The 18,701-nt window shown below is 46.3% G+C and overlaps 1 protein-coding gene, 1 long non-coding RNA gene and 1 other non-coding gene across 5 annotated transcripts in view; 2 read left to right on the top strand and 1 right to left on the bottom strand.

Moving 5' to 3' along the window:
• LOC143956536 (legumain-like) overlaps window positions 1–18,701 on the top strand; it is a 248,129-nt gene that overhangs the window by 150,778 nt on the left and 78,650 nt on the right. The gene's annotated exons all lie outside the window — the stretch shown is intronic.
• LOC143956624 (small nucleolar RNA SNORA23) lies at window positions 6,991–7,176 on the top strand. Its single transcript, XR_013269965.1, has one exon. It is a non-coding gene; the product is annotated as a small nucleolar RNA SNORA23 (small nucleolar RNA).
• Window positions 10,831–18,701, bottom strand: part of LOC143956541 (uncharacterized) — a 33,662-nt gene continuing 25,791 nt past the window's right edge. Inside the window, exon 2 of the long non-coding RNA XR_013269948.1 lies at window positions 10,831–11,355. This is a non-coding gene — a long non-coding RNA (uncharacterized LOC143956541). The remainder of the gene's footprint in view (window positions 11,356–18,701) is intronic.

The following is an 18,701-nucleotide window of genomic DNA, read 5'->3' on the forward strand; positions in this document are numbered from 1 at the left end:
GGGGGGGGGGGCGGGACTCTGGCTGGGGAGAACAGACATCGGACTGAGCGGCAATGCATGGAGCAGGAGAGGGGTACTCTGAGGAGCCGGCCGAGGACACAGGTCATGCGGGGAATGCACAACTAAAGAGCAGCCAGTGCGAAAGTCGAGCATGGAGCTCTGCTAGTCACCCTCCACCTCCAGCCACCCGTGTGCATGGTGCACTGCTACCCCTAGCTGCCTATGCTGCTGCCGGCCATATGTAGAGGGGGCTGCATGGGCCCCCTGCAGCACAGGGCCCAGTTGCGGTCGCGACTGGTGCACCCCCTATAGTTACGCCCCTGTCCATTACCTCACCTGCTCACTGTGTCCTTAGGGGTCCCATTGTAGAGTGGATTAAATAATATTAGCTCCAACACTTTTTCTGGGTGTTTATTTAACAAAAACACACACCTTTGCAATAGAGGGGTAGAGGATAAGGGAAATTCAGGTACCTTTGTAGTTTTGTGGGTTAAAGGTATTTCCTTGATCCAGAGGACAAATGATTCCCACAAGCTGGATCTAGCAATCACCGGATAGGCCTCCCTCACTGACCTAGCTGATTCTTTCAGCCGACCCGGCGATACTGTGTGGTAGACAACCCAGGATGCATCCTCCAACTGAGTCTCCAGGCTTCTCCATGAGGCAGCAGCCTTATTGATCGGTCCTCCTCAGAAAAGTCCTCCCCTGGATCCTCCAGTTGCTTGGCTTCTCCCCGCAGGCAGGACAGCACAGGATCATCTCTGGATCAGTAGGCCCCAAAGCCTCTGGGCCTACCTTTCTGTTGCGGAGCCTCAGGCCAGCCGGCCCCGAGACATTGAATAAGGCAGCACACACCTCAGGCCAGGAGGGCCATGAGGTCGGGAAACACGAACCCCAGAAAATGGCGTCGGTACCTTAACCACTTCCCACCCGGCCAATGCATATATACGGCCGGGTGGGAGCCGTCTACTCCTGATAGGACGTTCAGGAACGTCATTCAGGAGTAGCGGGATCGCGCGCGCGCGTGCCCGCGCAGCGGCGCAATCCCGATGTGCTCGTGTCACCCGGACACGGCACATCTCAGATCGGCAGGAGGGCTCTGTGATTGGCCCTCCTGATCACATGACGGCCGTGTCCAATCACGGCCATCATGTGATGTAAACAAACAGCCGGTTGCTAGGCAATCGGCTCTCCTCTCCTCACACGGAAGTCACCGCTGAGGAGAGGAGAGCAAAACGCTGCAGCCGGCTGATGATCAGTGAGTATGGGCTGCTTTTTACAGCTTTTTACTCACTGATCATCAGTGTAGTGTAAACACACAACACACCACACAGTACAAACACAGTCCCCACATATGTCCCCAAAACACACATGTCCCCAAAACATACATGTCCCTAATAATAAAAACATGTCCCCCACATATGTCCCACTAAAATCACATGTCCCAATGATTATCTGCACACATATATACGTGATCACCTGCACACATATGTACATGATCATTTGCGTACATATGTCCGTGATCACACAAACCAATTATTATACACTTAACGGAACTTTTTTTACCAAAAACATGTAGCAGAATACATTTTGGCTTAAATTTATGCAAAATTTGATTTTATTGGATTTCTTTTCAAATAGAAAAAAGAAAATATTGTTTTTTTTCCAAATTTCCGCTTTTTTTGCGCTTATATCGCAAAAAAAAAAAAAACGGAGTCGTGAATAAATAACACCAAAATAAAGCTCTATTTGTGCGAACAAAATGATAACAATTTCATTTGGGTACAGTGTAGTATGACCGCGCAATTGTCACTGAAAGCGCGAGAGCGCTGAAAGCTGAAAATTGGGCTGGGAAGGAAGGGGGTGAAAGTGCCCTGTATTGTAGTGGTTAAGTACCCTTACCCAGAATGCACAGCGGGTAGACCACTCCCACCAGGCTGTTTCTGAGTAAAAGGGGGACCCAATACATTTAGCTTGTTGCATTTCCAACACTTACCGGTGGTGACAGCGACACCCACAGTCAAGTGGAAATTGGCACAACCCAGCCAAACTGGTACAGAAGCCAGAACTTTAGTATAATTATCTGAACCAAACTGCAGCTTCAGATAAACTTGAATATACAAAAATACTAGCATCGGGGTTAAGAATACCAGCGCTACACATAAAATATGGCAACAGCTACTATTTTATATTCTTGGGTCTGCCTTGTCCTGCCTACTGCACCAAAAGGGAAGCACAGGGCAAAGTTTCAGCCTCAGGTTTGAAATCTGTATTTGCATAATGATGCAATCCACACTTTTGTCCTGAGAAGTCAATTATGTGCAGGTGCCTCCTACCAACCCCTGGGGGTGGTCTAATAAATTTTAGATCCACCAGTGTGTTTACTTGCCCTTGATGACTGGCGGTTCTTTGTTACATCAGATAAGGAACAATGGAAACATAAACAGGTTTCGTGGCCCACGTACACAATCATTCCTCAAAGCTTGCTGACCAGTTGTTTGTCCTAAACCCTAGATGAGGCACACTGTGACCAGGAGTTGGTCCCAGGTTTGGTCATCTCCTGCAAAGCCATTCCTCAAAACTTGTTAAATAGGTGTCAGAATTAAACCTGTAAAATGGTGCACCATGACAAGGAACCAGTGCCAGGTTTATTGGCCCATCTCACCCATAACTGTTTTTCAAAACTTGCTGCCTGGGTGTCTGACCTAGATTCGGGGCAAGGCGTACCATGACCAGGAATTGGTCCCTAGTTTGGTGGCCCACCTCACATACAACCATTCCTCAAAACTTGCTGGCTGGGTGTCTGTCCTAGACCCAAGTCAAGGGGCACCATGACCAGGAATAGGTCCCAGGCTTTGTCCTCTATTTCATGCACAGCTATTCCTCAAAACGTGAGCTGACTGGATGTCTGTTTTCAGGCTCCAATATGTGCTGCAAATTCCATTGGGAGTACAAAGAAATCAACAAAGGTGAGACTCCTTGTTCTGGTCGTAGCAGGAAGGCAGATGTCAGAGAAAGTTTTTTTTCCAGCTGCATTCGCCACGTTCCTGCTCGCATATGTGGCGGATTGGCGCTCCAGCGCACACTCATGCGCGGCCCGATGAGTGGCGCGCATGTGTGCACAATAGCACACATGTGCGCGCAGTGGCTCGCGTGTGTACGCAATGGCGCATGCCTGATGTGGCGCTCTAGCAGGGATATTTAAAACAGCTCTGGGGTCCAAACGGGTTGCTGGTTTGTCGTCAGCTTCCCGCTTGTACCTGTTTCCAGTTTGCCATATCTGACTACCTGTTGTGACCCGGACCGTTCCTGACTACGCTGCTGTTCTCCTAGATCTGACCTTCGGCTTGATTAACGGACTTTGCTTATCTGCCTACACGTGTTTGACCCTTGGCCTGCCTAACGGACTTGCTTTACCTGCCTGCCAGTGTTTGATCCTCGGCTTGCCTAACGGACTTGCTTTACCTGCCTGCCAGTGTTTGATCCTCGGCATGCCTAACGGACTTGCTTTACCTGCCTACCAGTGTTTGATCCTCGGCTTGCCTAACGGACTTGCTTTACCTGCCTGCCAGTGTTTGATCCTCGGCATGCCTAACGGACTTGCTTTACCTGCCTACCAGTGTTTGATCCTCGGCTTGCCTAACGGACTTGCTTTGCCTGCCTGCCAGTGTTTGATCCTCGGCTTGCCTAACGGACTTGCTTTACCTGCCTGCCAGTGTTTGATCCTCGGCTTGCCTAACGGACTTGCTTTACCTGCCTGCCAGTGTTTGATCCTCGGCTTGCCTAACGGACTTTCTTTACCTGCCTGCCAGTGTTTGATCCTCGGCTTGCCTAACGGACTTGCTTTACCTGCCTGCCAGTGTTTGATCCTCGGCTTGCCTAACGGACTTTCTTTACCTGCCTGCCAGTGTTTGATCCTCGGCTTGCCTAACGGACTTGCTTTACCTGCCTGCCAGTGTTTGATCCTTGGCCTGCCTAACAGACTTGCTTATCTCCTCTTCTACCTGATCCCTTGCTGTGACCCGGATTACCTCCAAATCCTGCATCGGACCCTCAGCCAGCCCCTGAACCTCTGCAAACCTTGGTTTAGCTCTGCAGCCTTCCTTCAGGAAGGAACAGCTCGGCCATTGAGAGCAGGAGGAACTCCAGGAATATCAGTTCCCTTATCTCTATAATGTTGATTTTTAACATATAATTCATTTTTTTTACATGTTTGGTATCTATTCACTTGACACAACCCAATCTTTTCTGTTTTACCAAAAAATTGGGTATAATATTGTGTTTGTTTGCACTAAAATTCACTTTATTGTACTTTCTCCTAAAAATATACATTTGATAAATAGCTGCACAAATATCGTGCAACATAAAAACTGCAACTACCACATTTTTATTCTCCAGGGTCTCTAATTTAGAATTTTTTTTTGATGGGCTTACAGAAAAAAAAATACACAGATTGTAACCTGTGCAAAAAAAAATAAAAAATGAAAAAATTGTCCGGGTCAGGCGAGTGGTTAAGCCCTGAGGAAGGGGGGGAACTTTGCTGCCTCAAAATTTGTTAGCTGCTCGTTGTCCTTTCTATGGTCATTTTCCGAAGACGGACTCTTTCTGCTGTAACTGTATGAAAAATTTTCTTCTGATCTATTTCCAGGCTAACGTGTGCCATGCTTATCAACTGATCAAGAAGAACGGCATCCCCGATAAAGCAGATCGTGGTTATGATGGCTGACGATGTCGCAAATAATGACCTGTAAGTGTTCTATACATTAACCACTTAAAGAGGAGGGCCGTTTAAAAAAGAAAAAAAGTTAAAAGTCAGCAGCTGCAAACACTGCAGCTGCTGACTTAATCAGCCCACTTATCTGTCCAGGGCGCCCACGATGTCGGCCACCCGAGGCCGACCCGTCCCTCGGCTCTCGGGTCCCGGTGCCGCCATTCCTTCTAAAGGAAACAGGCAGTGGAGCCTTACGGCTTCACTGCCCGTTTCCTACTGCGCATGCGCGAGTCGCTCAGCGCTTTGTGAATGGGACGCGCTGTGTTCTGGAACACACAGTTCCCAGAACACAGCGCGACCCATTACCCAGAAGACAACGCGACGAGGAGAGAAGACAGAAGATCTCCGCGGAGGAGGAAGAGACAGATTAGGATTATGTGCCTAGCAACAGGCATTTCTGGTAAGTAAAAAAAAAATGTTTTTCATTTTTTTTTTTTTGATTTTTTGGGAATTTTTTATATTTTTTTTTTTCAGGGTGGCCCTCCACTTAAGGACGGAGCCTCTTTCTGAGATTTGTTGTTTAGAAGTTAAAAACTGTTTTTTTTTTGCTAGAAGATTACTTAGAACCCCAAAACATATATTTTTTTCTAACACCCTAGAGAATAAAATGGTGGTCGTTGCAATACTTTCTGTCACACCGTATTTGTGCAGTGGTCTTTTTTGTCACACCGTATTTGTGCAGTGGTCTTTTTTGGAAAAAAATACACTTTTTTGAATAAAAAATAAGACAACAGTAAAGTTATCCCAATGTTTTTATATTGTGAAAGATAATGTTACGCCAAGCAAACTGATACCCAACAATTCACGCTTCAAAATTGTGCCCGCTCGTGGAATTGCGACAAATTTTACCCTTAAAAAACTCCATAGGCGATGTTTAAAAATTCTGCAGGTTCCATGTTTTAAGTTACAGAGGAGGTCTAGGATTAGAATTATTGCTCTTGATCTACCGATTGTGGCGATACCTCATGTGTGTTGTTTGAACACCGTTATCTTGTCACCTATTGTTCTGTTTTACTCTTTTCTTTTATATTCTATTCTTTTATTTTTTATTCAATTTTTCTGTATCCTTTTCTGTTTTACTCTATTGTATTCTATCCTTTTATTTTCTATTCTAATATTTTCTATTATATTCTCTTCTATTGCTTTATTTTATATTCTATTTTATTCTCTTCGGATAAGATTCGAAAACTATTTGAATTTGATTTGAAAACTATTACAATTCTAATTTCATCCAAAATTTTGTTTCATTATTTCAGATTCGTTTAAAATTTGTTACTATTGTACTTTGTATACATCCGAATTCCAGTGTTCTACCGAGAAAGTTCCCCCTGGCACATAAGAAACCCCTGTACTGCGCAGGTGCACCGAACCACAGCAGAGCCGTCGAAAATAGCAGAAGCTGAACGCCGTGAGTCAGCTGTTCACGGTGCCTGTAACAGGGCCTGTCGCTGGCTCGCTTCACTCGCCAGGCTTTGGGCATCGCCTCACTGTGCTTGGTATATTATTATTCTAACTCTATGTCCACTTGGATGGTGGGGCTTGAACCTGGACATAGGGCAGAATGTAGTGTGCAGGCGCCGTGTACAGCTGACTGTGTGTTCGGCTTTGGCTATTTTCGGTGGCTCCGTAGTCATTCGTACTGCGCAAACGGAGCGTATGCGCAGTACAGGGGGGTCCTTATCCGCTGGGGGAACTTTCTCGGCAAGACACCAGAATAATGGAAAATGTATCCGAATTTCATTTTGGAACAAAACAAACTGCACATATCTAGTTGTTTCCACACTCTGGCCAGATTTTGCTATGTAGCTACAAACCCCACCAGCTTTCTTTTGATGCTAGACAATGAGGGAATTGGCTTATGCAATAGCGCCTCCCAGGGGTTTCGAGTTAAAGTGATATTAGGGACTGATCTGATCATGTTTTATACCCATGTCCAGAATCCATGCTTGGGGCAGGACCACCAAATATAGAAGAGAGTTCCTCATTCTCTACAGCTACAGAAACACATGGAGGTGGGAGGGATCCTAAGAGGGTAAATTTAGACACTTGGTCCAGGGTCATGTACCATCAAGAAAGTCATTTTGTAGGCATTTTGCTGAGCAAAAATATCCCGGGATAATTTGGAGGAGGCTATCCAGATCTTAGTCCCCATAGCTAGGTCGGGGGTTTTGCCTTGGATGGCTGCCCACTTACCATATAAAAAGGTGGGCTGTGTGGCGGTGGTGCAGTGTGCGCAGTGTCAGTCTGTGTCTGGTGGAGCGGTGTGTCAGTGTACTGATGGCTCCCTGCTCCACTCTTACAAATCCCACTGCCAGATATAAATGTGAGATGAGATCATAGTACTGATCTAGTGATTTCTTCTGGACATCCCAACCACTGGCCAGCCTCTAAATTCGCCCACATCTACCTGATGTTTATGAAATTTCCCATCTCTGTGTATTACTGACCTCTCTATGGTGTCTATGGATTAGAACAAGGCCCATCTGTGTATTAACCACACCTTTATGATGTCTATGGGTTAGAACATGGTCCATCTGTGTATTACTGACACCTTCATGGTTTCTATGCATTAGAACAAGGACCATTTTTGCATTACCAACACCTTTATGGCGTCTATGGTTAGAACAAGGTCCATCTGTGTATTACTGACACCTTCATCATTTCTATGGATTAGAACAAGACCCATCTGTATAATAACCACACCTTTATGGTTTAAATGGATTAGAACAAGGTTCAACTGTGTATTACTGACACCTTCATGGTTTCTATGGATTAGAACAAGGTCCATCTGTGTTTTACTGACCTTTTATGGTTTCTATGGGTTAGAACAAGGCCCATCTGTGTATTAACCGCACCTTCATGGTTTCTATGAATTAGAACAAGGCCCATCTGTGTATTACTGACACCTTCATGATTTCTATGGATTAGAACAAGGCCCATCTGTGTTTTACTGACACCTTTTATGGCTTCTATGGGTTAGAACAAGGCCCATCTGTGTATTAACCGCACCTCTATGGTGTCTATGGATTAGAACAAGGTCTATCTGTGTATTAACCACACCTTTATGGTTTATATGGATTACAACATAGTCCAACCGTGTATTACTGACACCTTCATGGTTTCTATGGATTAGAACAAGACCTATCTGTTTATTAACCACACCTTTATGGATTCTATGGATTAGAACAAGGTCCATCTGTGTATTACTGACATCTTCATGGTTTCTATGGATTAGAACAAGGTCCATCTGTGTATTACTGACATCTTCATGGTTTCTATGGATTAGAACAAGGCCCATCTGTGCATTAACCAGAATTTTATGATGTCTATGGATTAGAACAAGGTCCATCTGCATATTAACCGTACCTTTATGGTGTCTATGGGATAGAACAAGGTCATCTTTGTATTAATCAGACCTTTATGATGTCTATGGGTTAGAACATGGTTGATCTGTTTATTACTGACACCTTCATGGTTTCTATGAATTAAAACAAGGCCCATCTGTGTATTAACCACACCTTTATGGTGTCTATGGGTTAGAACAAGGCCCATCTGTGCATTACTGACACCTTCATGGTTTTTATGGATTAGAACAAGGTCCATCTGTGTCTTTCTGACATCTTCATGGTTTCTATGGATTAAAACAAGGTCCATCTGTGTTTTACTGACCTTTTATGGTTTCTATGGGTTAGAACAAGGCCCATCTGTGTATTAACCGCACCTTCATGGTTTCTATGAATTAGAACAAGGCCCATCTGTGTATTACTGACACCTTCATAATTTCTATGGATTAGAACAAGGCCCATCTGTGTTTTACTGACACCTTTTATGGCTTCTATGGGTTAGAACAATGCCCATCTGTGTATTAACCGCACCTCTATGGTGTCTATGGATTAGAACAAGGTCTATCTGTGTATTATACTGACACCATCATTGTTTCTATGGATTAGAACAAGGTCCAACTGTGTATTACTGACAACTTCATGGTTTCTATGGATTAGAACAAGGCCCATCTGTTTATTAACCAGACCTTTATGGATTCTATGGATTAGAACAAGGTACATCTGTGTAGTACTGACATCTTCATGGTTTCCATGGATTAGAACAAGGCCCATATGTATATTAACCACACTGTTATGGTGTCTATGGATTAGAACAAGGTCCATCTGTGTATTAACCGTACCTTTATGGTGTCTATGGGATAGAGCAAGGTCATCTTTGTATTAACCAGACCTTTATGATGTCTATGGGTTAGAACATGGTTGATCTGTGTATTACTGACACCTTCATGGTTTCTATGAATTAAAACAAGGCCCATCTGTGTATTAACCACACCTTTATGGTGTCTATGGGTTAGAACAAGGCCCATCTGTGCATTACTGACAACTTCATGGCTTCTATGTATTCGAACAAGGCCTATCCAGGGCTCGAGTCCTTCAGGAACACATGGGAATGCCGTTCCTGTACTTTTTCTACAGCAGGAACGACGTTCCCTTTGCACTGTGGCTGCAGGGGGCCCTCCTCCTCTTGTGTAAGATGTCCCTGTCAGTGGTGGAGTGTAGCATGTATAGTACTGCAGCAAGGGTAAATAGATCATTAGGTACTCGCTGAGCTCATGCTGTTCACCGCTAGATTGTTGGGCTCGGGCTGACTGACATGGTTCTACACCACCAGGCAGCATTAAACACAGCAGGAGTGCCGTCCGTAGTCCCGTCCACCCTTTCTGGCAGCACTGAGCACACTGGAGAGAGGTGCCCATAGTCCATCACACTACTCTCTAGCGGTGGACGGGACTACGGGTGCCGCTCCCACTGTGTTCAATGCTGCCTGGTGGTATAGAACCATGTTGGTCAGTCTGAGCCTGACAATCTGGCAGTGAACAGCGTGAGCTTGGCGCGTGTCCAATGATCTATTAACCATTGCTGCAGTACTACACACGCTACACTCTGCCACTGAGAAGGACAACATGTGTTTAGATTTTTGCAAATTCCCATTGGCCTGCAGCACTTCCCACCTTGGGCTTGGGGGAGGCTGCAATGATGGGCACGGTGGGGATGCATTTATGGGCACAGTAAGGCTGCAATGATGGGCACGGTGAGGCTGCATTGAAGGGCACAGTAAGGCTGCTTTGATGGGCAAAGTAAGGCTGCAATGATGGGTACAGGTGAGGATGCATTGATGGGCACAGTGAGGCTGCATTGATGGGCACAGTGAGGCTGCATTGAACCATTATCACACATTTGTGTTTTTTTTTTGTTGGTATAGCATGCAGGTTAAATTATTTTGTTGTTAGATCTGTTCTATATTTTTTTTTTTTGATGCATGTGAATTTTGGAGGTGTCCTCGTAAACTGTCACTTTACAATAAATGTTGCACTTTATTTGTTAAAAAAGGAGTGTGTATATTACACACACTTTTTTATTTTTGAGGTTGGGTGGGGAATCTTGGGTGAATTTCTGCACTTTTTTCCCAGGACTTGACCACTGGGCCTATCTATGTATTGCCGACACCTTTATGATGTCTTTGGGCTATCACCGGGTTCATCTCTGAAATCCCGACATTTTTGTAAACACTTTGTTGCCACCAAGACCCATTCTTTGTTCTCATTTTCACACCCTGCCTCTGTTCCTGGAAAAAAAAGTGGTCTGGAGCCCATCGAGTTGGTCAGAGAGGTGTAGAGATCTGAGACAAGTATGGGTCCTATTGGCAATTGACAATATTTGAAAGGAGTTAAGTGTTTTGTTGGCCCCTTGCAGCAACGAAGCAGGCTGTGAATGTGGTGGGTAAGTTGCAATGACTCATGACTGGTGGGTAAGTTGTAATGACTCGCTGGAGTAATCGCATGCTCAGTTTTCAGTGAGTTTCTATGCTGATCATTTGCCCACTAACCAGCTAAACACAATGGAGGTGGGATATTACATGTAGATTAATGGAGGCTTCACCTCCTTGTAATTCTAAGACATAGGTTGGAAGGACGTGACACAGCCTGTGACTGGCAGAAATCTGCCCACACCATGTTATTGCCAAAAGAATAATAAAGATTTGATTTCAAATATATATTTCTATGCCAATTTAAAAGTTTATTAATGTATAATTATTTTTACTCTGTGTTCGCCGGCACCCACCGATGCTTATGTAAACAAGGTAGATCGCTGGATCCTGTGTTCCTGCAGCAATGCACCAGACCCAGATCTGAAGGCACCATTAGGAATCCGCCATCACTTTCCTTTGCTCTTTGTTACAGATGTTGAGAAGTAATTATGAAGAATTGTCCAACACTGGATGTGTTTTATTCAACCGTCACTACCCGTGCTACTTAGATTTTCCTGCCAATATTCCAGCATAGCTCAGAAAACCAGTTGGGTCACCATGAGAATATAAGTCGGTTATTGAAGGACCTTTTATCCCGTGTTGCTGATCATGTGGATGTTGTGTCTTTTTCTAGTTCATCACTCCTGCCAACTTCCTGGCGGTTCTCCGAGGTGACGCAGAGGCGGTGAAGGGACAAGGATCTGGGAAGGTGATTTGGAGGTTGGTCAGTTATTATTCTTCGGTCCTTTGGATTGGGGTCACACCTAAGATGGCTGTTGAGATTAGAAGTGGGAATACGGGGGTCAGGTAGGTAATTAGGTGGGTACTGGGGGGGTCTGCTACACACTCATATATATACACACACCCAGTGGTGATCAAATATTACAAAAAGAAAGCTCTATTTGTGTATAAAAAGATAATTGAAATTTCATTTGGGTACAGTGTAGCATGACTTTGAATTTACCAGTTAATGTAGCGCAATGCTAAATAGCAAAAAAATGCTCTAGTCATGAAACAGAAAACCATTCTCGAGTTCAAGTGTTTAACCACTTAAGCCCCGGACCAATTTGCAGCCAAAGGACCAGGCCCCTTTTTTGCGATTCGGCACTGCGTCGCTTTAACTGACAATTGCGCGGTTGTGCGACATGGCTTCAGAACAAAATTGGGTCCTTTTTTTCCCACAAATAGAGCTTTCTTTTGGTGGTATTTAATTACAGTTGGGAGTTTTATTTTTTGCTAAACCAACAAAAAAAGATGCAAAATAAAAAAAAAAAAAAAACATGTTTAATAGTTTGTCATTTTTCTCCTTCATTGAAATGCGCTGATGAGGCGGCACTGGTGGGCACTGATGGGCGGCACTCGTGGGAACTGATAGGCGGCACTGGTGGGCACTGATAGGCACAGTTAAGGCGACACTAATAGGCATAGATAAGGCAGTACTGATGGGCACAGATAAGGCGGCACTGATAGGTGGCACTAAGGTGCACTGATAGGTACCACTGATAGATGGGACTGATAGGTGGCACTGATAGGTGGCACTGCTGGGCACTGGTAGATGACACTGATGGGCACGGATATGTGGCACTGAGGTGCAGCAATGTTGTTGAGGCAGATTGTGGGCACTGATAGGTGGCACTGTGGGTACTGATGTATAGCACTGTGGGCACTGATGTATGGCACTGTGGGCACTGATGCATGGCACTGCTGGGTGGCATTATGGGCACTGATGGGTGGCACTTTATTCATTCTCTGGGGGTTACTGGCAGGGGGCAGGTGGGCACTGATACACTGGCCGTGATCGGGACTGATATCCCGATCACGGCCGCCGGTGATCGGCTTTTTTTCCCCGGCTCTGTTTTGTCACATGATCAGCTGTCATTGGCTGACAGCTGATCACGTGGTAAGGGGTCGGGATCGACCCCTTGCTCGGATCGATGATCAGGCGATTCTCATTGCAAAGGAGGTCCGCGCTGTAGCCGTCATTCGGCTATAGCGCGGATCTCAAGAGGTTAAGCAGTTAAAGAAAACTCCCCCGTCCATCCATGTCTCCATGGTTTATTATGTTGAGAAATCACTTGAAAAACACCCTCCTAGCATGTATAGTGGTGGCCATCTTGAGTAAGGGCAGACGATTTTTGTAGCATTTACTTCCTTGAATCTGCCCTTAGCTCAGGCATGTAGACAGGAGGGTGTGTTTAGCGGAGAACCCTCCCCCCATCCCCTCCTGAGGACTCCTGGGATGTATGATATCATTTTGGCCTAGTCAAGAAACCAGCAAGATATTGGAGAAATGTAAAAAAGTACAAATAAGTAAATATAATGTGACAACTCTGCTCTGATTAGGGACTCAGCTTTCAGTTATAATATATGACATGCCATAATTTGGGTAAGTCACTTTTTTTTCTGTTCTCTTGCAATGGACCAAACGACCATATCTTTGTCTACTTCACTGATCACGGAGCTCCGAGTTTCCTGTCCTTTCCTGATGGTGACGTAAACATCACCCCAACCCCCCACCCCCCCACCCACCCCGCCACCACTGCTTGTACCATTTCCCCACACCGAATACCGATCTCTTTCATTTCTGCTGGTAAGAAAATGGAGAGGAAGGAGAGGAAGTGGCTTTTCAGAGATGAGACTCAGCTGCTGCTTCTCCTTTCATGACCTCCTTAGTAAGGATGAACTCCGGCGTATTCGCACGCTCCACGTGCAGAGCCCGCCAGGAAGTCGCCGCAGCGCTGCGCTGATCACAGGCAGTGAGACATTGTCCAATCTTTGCAGCCGCACATCGGGGGGATTGTCTGACTGCCTGTGATTAGCGCAGCGCTGCGCCGACTTCCTGGCGGGCTCTGCGCGTGGAGTGTGCGAACACGCCGGAGCTCATCCTTACTCCTTATATTACTTCCAATAGAAGATCATTGTCCAGTCCAACCAATAAAGAGGACCTGCGCTCAGAAAGCGAAGATTTGCTGTTATAGGGGACATCTAGAAATGTTAATTGTGACCAATCACTACTCTGAATTATATACCTTTTTTAACATGTGTGTAAAGATCCATGCTAGGTAAAAAAAAATATATATATTAAAAGTATTGGGACGCCTGCCTTTACATGCACATGAACTAATGGCATCCCAGTCTTGGTCCATAAGGTTCAATATTGAGTTGGCCCACCATTTGCAGCTATAACAGCTTCAACTCTTCTGGGAAGGCTGTCCACAAGGTTTTGGAGATGTGTCTATGGGAATGTTTGGCCATTCTTGCAGAAGTGCATTTGTGAGGTCAGGCACTGATGTTGGACGAGAAGGCCTGGCTCACCGTCTTCACTCTAATTTATCCCAAAGGTGTTCTATTGGTTTGAGGTCAGGACTCTGTCCAGGCCAGTCATTGGCTCTTTACTATGTGTTCAGTTGTGTCCAATCCCAGCTGATCCCATTTAAATGAATGCCAGTTATCAGTATTTGCTTTCCTTAGTGCTGTCAGTGTGTGAGGAAAGGAAAGGGGATAACTGGCAATCCTGTGACAGTAGACATTAACACTGATAATCAGGGCATTGATCATCAGTTGATTATCAGTGCAGCCCCATCAATGCCAATCAGTGTCCATCAGGGCAGCATGTTAGTGTACATTGGTGCAGCCCCATTAATGCATATAAGTGACCATCAGTGCCTCTTCTTCAGTGCTGCCTCATTAGTGCCCATCAGTGCCAATCAGTGTCCATCTGTGCCTCATTAGCAGTACAGCCCCTTTAATTCCAGTGTCCATCAGTGCAGCCTCATTGATACCAGTCAGTGCCTCTTCCTCAGTGCAGCCTCATTAGCGCCCATCAGTGCAGCTTTATCAGCGCTCATCAGTGCAGCCTCATCAGTGCAGTCTTATCATTGCAGCCCCATCAATGCCAGTCAGTGCCTCCTCCTCAGTGCAGCCTCATCAGCGCAGCCTCATCAGCACCCATCAGTGCAGCCTCATCAGCACCCATCAGTGCAGCCTCATCTGTGCAGTCTTATCATTGCAGCCCCACCAATGCCAGTCAGTGCCTCCTCCTCAGTGCAGCCTCATCAGCGCCAATCAGTGCAGCCTCATCAGCACCCATCAGTGCAGCCTCATCAGCACCCATCAGTGCAGCCTCATCAGCACCCATCAGTGCAGCCTCATCAGCACCCATCAGTGCAGCCTCATCAGCACCCATCAGTGCAGCCTCATCAGCACCCATCAGTGCAGCCTCATCTGTGCAGTCTCATCATTGCAGCCCCACCAATGCCAGTCATTGCCTCCTCCTCAGTGCAGCCTCATCAGCGCCAATCAGTGCAGCCTCATCAGCACCCATCAGTGCAGTCTTATCATTGCAGCCCCATCAATGCCAGCCAGTGCCTACTCCTCAGTGCAGCCTCATCAGCGACCAGAGGAGCACAGAGGGAGACCTTAGAAGCAGGGAGGAGGACACAGAGGGGGAATAAATAAACAGATGAGGACTGGAGGACACAGGAGACAGTCAGGGACGATCGGTGCAGCGATGGGGGAGTTACAAGCACTGATATCCCTGTATAGATTTCAATAAAACAGCTGAAAGCCATAGGAGGGAGTGGAGAAGAAGAAGCTGTCAGCTGCTTTATTGAAATCTATACAGGGAGAGCAGTGCTTATAACCCCCCCCCCCCCCCATTGCCACGCCGATCATCCCTGACTGCCCCTAGTGTCCTCCTCTGTGTCCTCCTCCAGTCCTCCTCCAGTCCTCCTCTGTGTCCTCCTCCAGTCCCCCTCTGTATCCTCCTCCATTTCCTCCTCCAGTCCCCCTCTGTATCCTCCTCCATTTCTTCCTCCGGTCCCCGTCTGTGTCCTCCTCCATTTCCTCCTCTGGCCCCCCTCCGTGTCCTCCTCCATTTCCTCCTCCTCCTCTGGCCCCCCTCCGTGTCCTCCTCCATTTCCTTCTCCAGTCCCCCTCTGTGTCCTCCCCGTGCACCAAAGTTCCCCCTCCATTTCCTCCTTTGGTCCCCCTCTGCCCCCTCTGTCCTTCTCCGGTCCCCTTGCCCCAGATCTGTCAGGATGGAGAGTGGAGGAGGACACAGAGGACAGTCAGGGGCGATCGGTGCAGTGGTGGGGGGAGTTAACACTGCACCTCTCCATTTATCTTCAGTGCAGCTGAGGCTACAGAAAAGGGCACTGGGAAATCTCCGACCTCAGTCCCTTTCTCTGTCTCAAAGGGGAGATGTCAGGGATCTGTTTAGACCCCTGATATCTCATGAAACCCTCCTAAAAAAATCTCTCTCTCTCTCTCTCTCTCTCTCTCACCATCCACTCCCTCCCCCCCAGAAAAAAAACAGAAATCATTGTAATAAAAATGATAAATTGTAAAAAATAACAAAAAAATTGTAAAAAATAAAATAAACAAAAAACTACTAACACAGTCCTTGCGTCATCAGTGCCACCTATCAGTGCTGTATATTAGTGCCACTGTCACATGACATTTTAAAAAAATAATTGGTATCAGTGAGTACTTGAAAAAAGTATCGGTACTTGTAACAATTTTATGTTTGCGCAAATTTTTCACTGACCGCTATTCCAATATAGTTTTAGCAGGGAAAAAAAATGCTAAAATAGCCCAAAAAGGATGGGTATTTCACATCTCGGGTGTCCTGCTAATGACATTGGCAGAGGTGACAGGTGCTGGGAATCTCTTGGAAAGAGAATACTTTATTGTATATTTATAATTGTTGGAATGATGAGCATGAAAGGGAGGGGCCTCATTCTTGCGTTTGATGGCGACGTCCTTTGTGTATTCTCACTACCTGCCTTTCATTGTTTCACTTCCTTATGTCATTACACATCCAAATTTGTTGACAGATGTCTGCCTCCCACCCCACCACAGTACAGTCATCAGTTATGATGTGGAGTCAATTCCAACTGTCAGATTGCAGAACTGAGAACAGATTTGTATGTCACATGATGCTTTATAATACTAGCTGTGTATTGTGCTGCCAAATCATGTGATGGTCGCTCCTCTGGGTTCATGGGGCTACCTTAAAAACAGTGGCCGAGGCTGACATGTCGTTCTGTCACACATGAATAAATGTGCGTTTTACGCAGTGTATTTTGTAGCGTTTAGAGATAAAAATACATCTAAAACCAAAACTTTTTTTTTGTCTGGGATAAAAAATGATTGAACGGTTTAGAATTTATCTGGATGCTGGAGTCCTATTGGGGAGATTTCTCTTAAATTCCTCTCTTGGAGACACCCCAGGAAGTGTGAGGAACAGTGGCAGCTGGTGCTCAAAATTTTTGGGGGGCGCAAAAAAACAAAATTTCTGAAAAAAAAACCCCATTAATTGCAGCCTCACTATACCATCAATCGCAGCCACTGTGCTATCAATCGCAGCCACTGTGCCCATCAAACGCTCCCACTGTGCCCCATGAAACGCTCCCACTGTGCCCCATGAAACGCTCCCACTGTGCCCCATGAAACGCTCCCACTGTGCCCCATGAAACGCTCCCACTGTGCCCCATGAAACGCTCCCACTGTGCCCTGTAAAATGCAGCCACTGTGCCCTGTAAAATGCAGCCACTGTGCCCCATCAAACGCAGCCACTGTGTCCAATTGCCGCCACTGTGCCCATCAATTGCTCCCAAGCTGCCATCAAACTCAGCCACTGGGCCCATCAATTGGCGCCACTGTGCCATCAAATGCAGCCACTGTGCCCCATAAAATGCAGCCACTGTGCCCCATAAAATGCAGCCACTGTGCACCATAAAATGCAGCCACTCTGCCCATCAATTGCAGCCACTCTACCCATCAAATGCAGCCACTGTTCTATCAAATGCAGACATTGTGCCCATCTCTTGCCACCACTGTGCCCATCAATTGCCACTACGGTGCCCATCAATTACCACAACTGTGCCCATCAATTGCTCCCACTCTGCCCCATCAAACGGAGCCACTGTGCCATATCAAATGCTGTCAGTGTCCCCCGCTGGCCCGTCGTCTGCACTTACCTGTCTCGGTGGGACAGCTCCTCGATGTCTTCTCCTATCCTCTCTTCCCGGCCTCTTCTATGATTTGGACGCCTGTCGTCCAATCCCAGCGTCTGACGTTTCAGCCAAACAAGTGAGGGGTAACAGATCTGAGCACCTGATTGGCGGAGAGGCAGTTTAGTGTTAGAAAAGCAAATGAATATTCGCTTTCCTAACACAACTGAGTCACCCTTTTTTAACGCCTATTAGAGCCTATCAGGTGCTTCAAAAACACCCCCCCCCCCCCCCCCCGCTGCTGTAATTCAGGTGCCCTGCTCTCAAAAATGGGCCAGGCGCCTGATTAGGGGGGTGGCAATGGTGGGCATTGCATGAATCTTTCTATTGGTGCTAGAGGGAGTGGCAGAAGAGAGGGGGCGGCACCCGCGCTCTCTAATGGACGCATCGCCACTGGTGAGGAATCCTCTCCAAAACTAGCAGATGTCCCCTTTATCCCCCACCACAACACACAGCAATGAAACCTCACAGAGGTTTTAACTCTTCCACAATCTAGACAGAACTAAAAGAAGAAAGTTGTGTCTTTAGATGCATAAAGCAGAGCAGAGACCATATCATGGTGAGGGCACTTTCCACAATTTATGTAAGTAGGCACAGCATATTTGCATATTATGGCACACTTACTGGCTAAATCCCCCTTATAATTATGCCCCCAAATTGCTTTAGTACCCTCCAGTGATACTGTGTCCCCAATCTCCTAGGTCAGTGATGGTGAACCTTTTTGAGCCCAAGTGCCCAAACTGCAACATAAAACCAACTTATTTATTACAAAGTGCCAACATCCATCGCCATGCAGCACATCGCATATCTCATCACACTGCAAACTTCTAGCACATTATTTATTGGCCTTCAGCTCACACCTTTCTGTTGTCCAGCCACATCAGATCAGTGAGCTACAGCACATTATAAATCACCATGTAACTCATAGCACACCTCCTCACCATGCATCACATCTCTCCATGCAGCTCATAGCAGACTCCTTAGTACATCTGGTCCCCCCTCTGACCACCCCCTCCCCCCTCTGCTGTGCTATGGCAGTGGCACAGTGACACTTGTGTAGCCTGTCTTGCTCCCTCTGCCCATACTGGCCGCTCTGGCCTCAT

The sequence above is a fragment of the Lithobates pipiens genome, unplaced genomic scaffold (assembly GCF_037356315.1).
Source record: "Lithobates pipiens isolate NorthernLeopardFrog02 unplaced genomic scaffold, aLitPip1_a1.2 Scaffold_37, whole genome shotgun sequence".
Taxonomy (NCBI): Eukaryota; Metazoa; Chordata; class Amphibia; order Anura; family Ranidae; genus Lithobates; species Lithobates pipiens.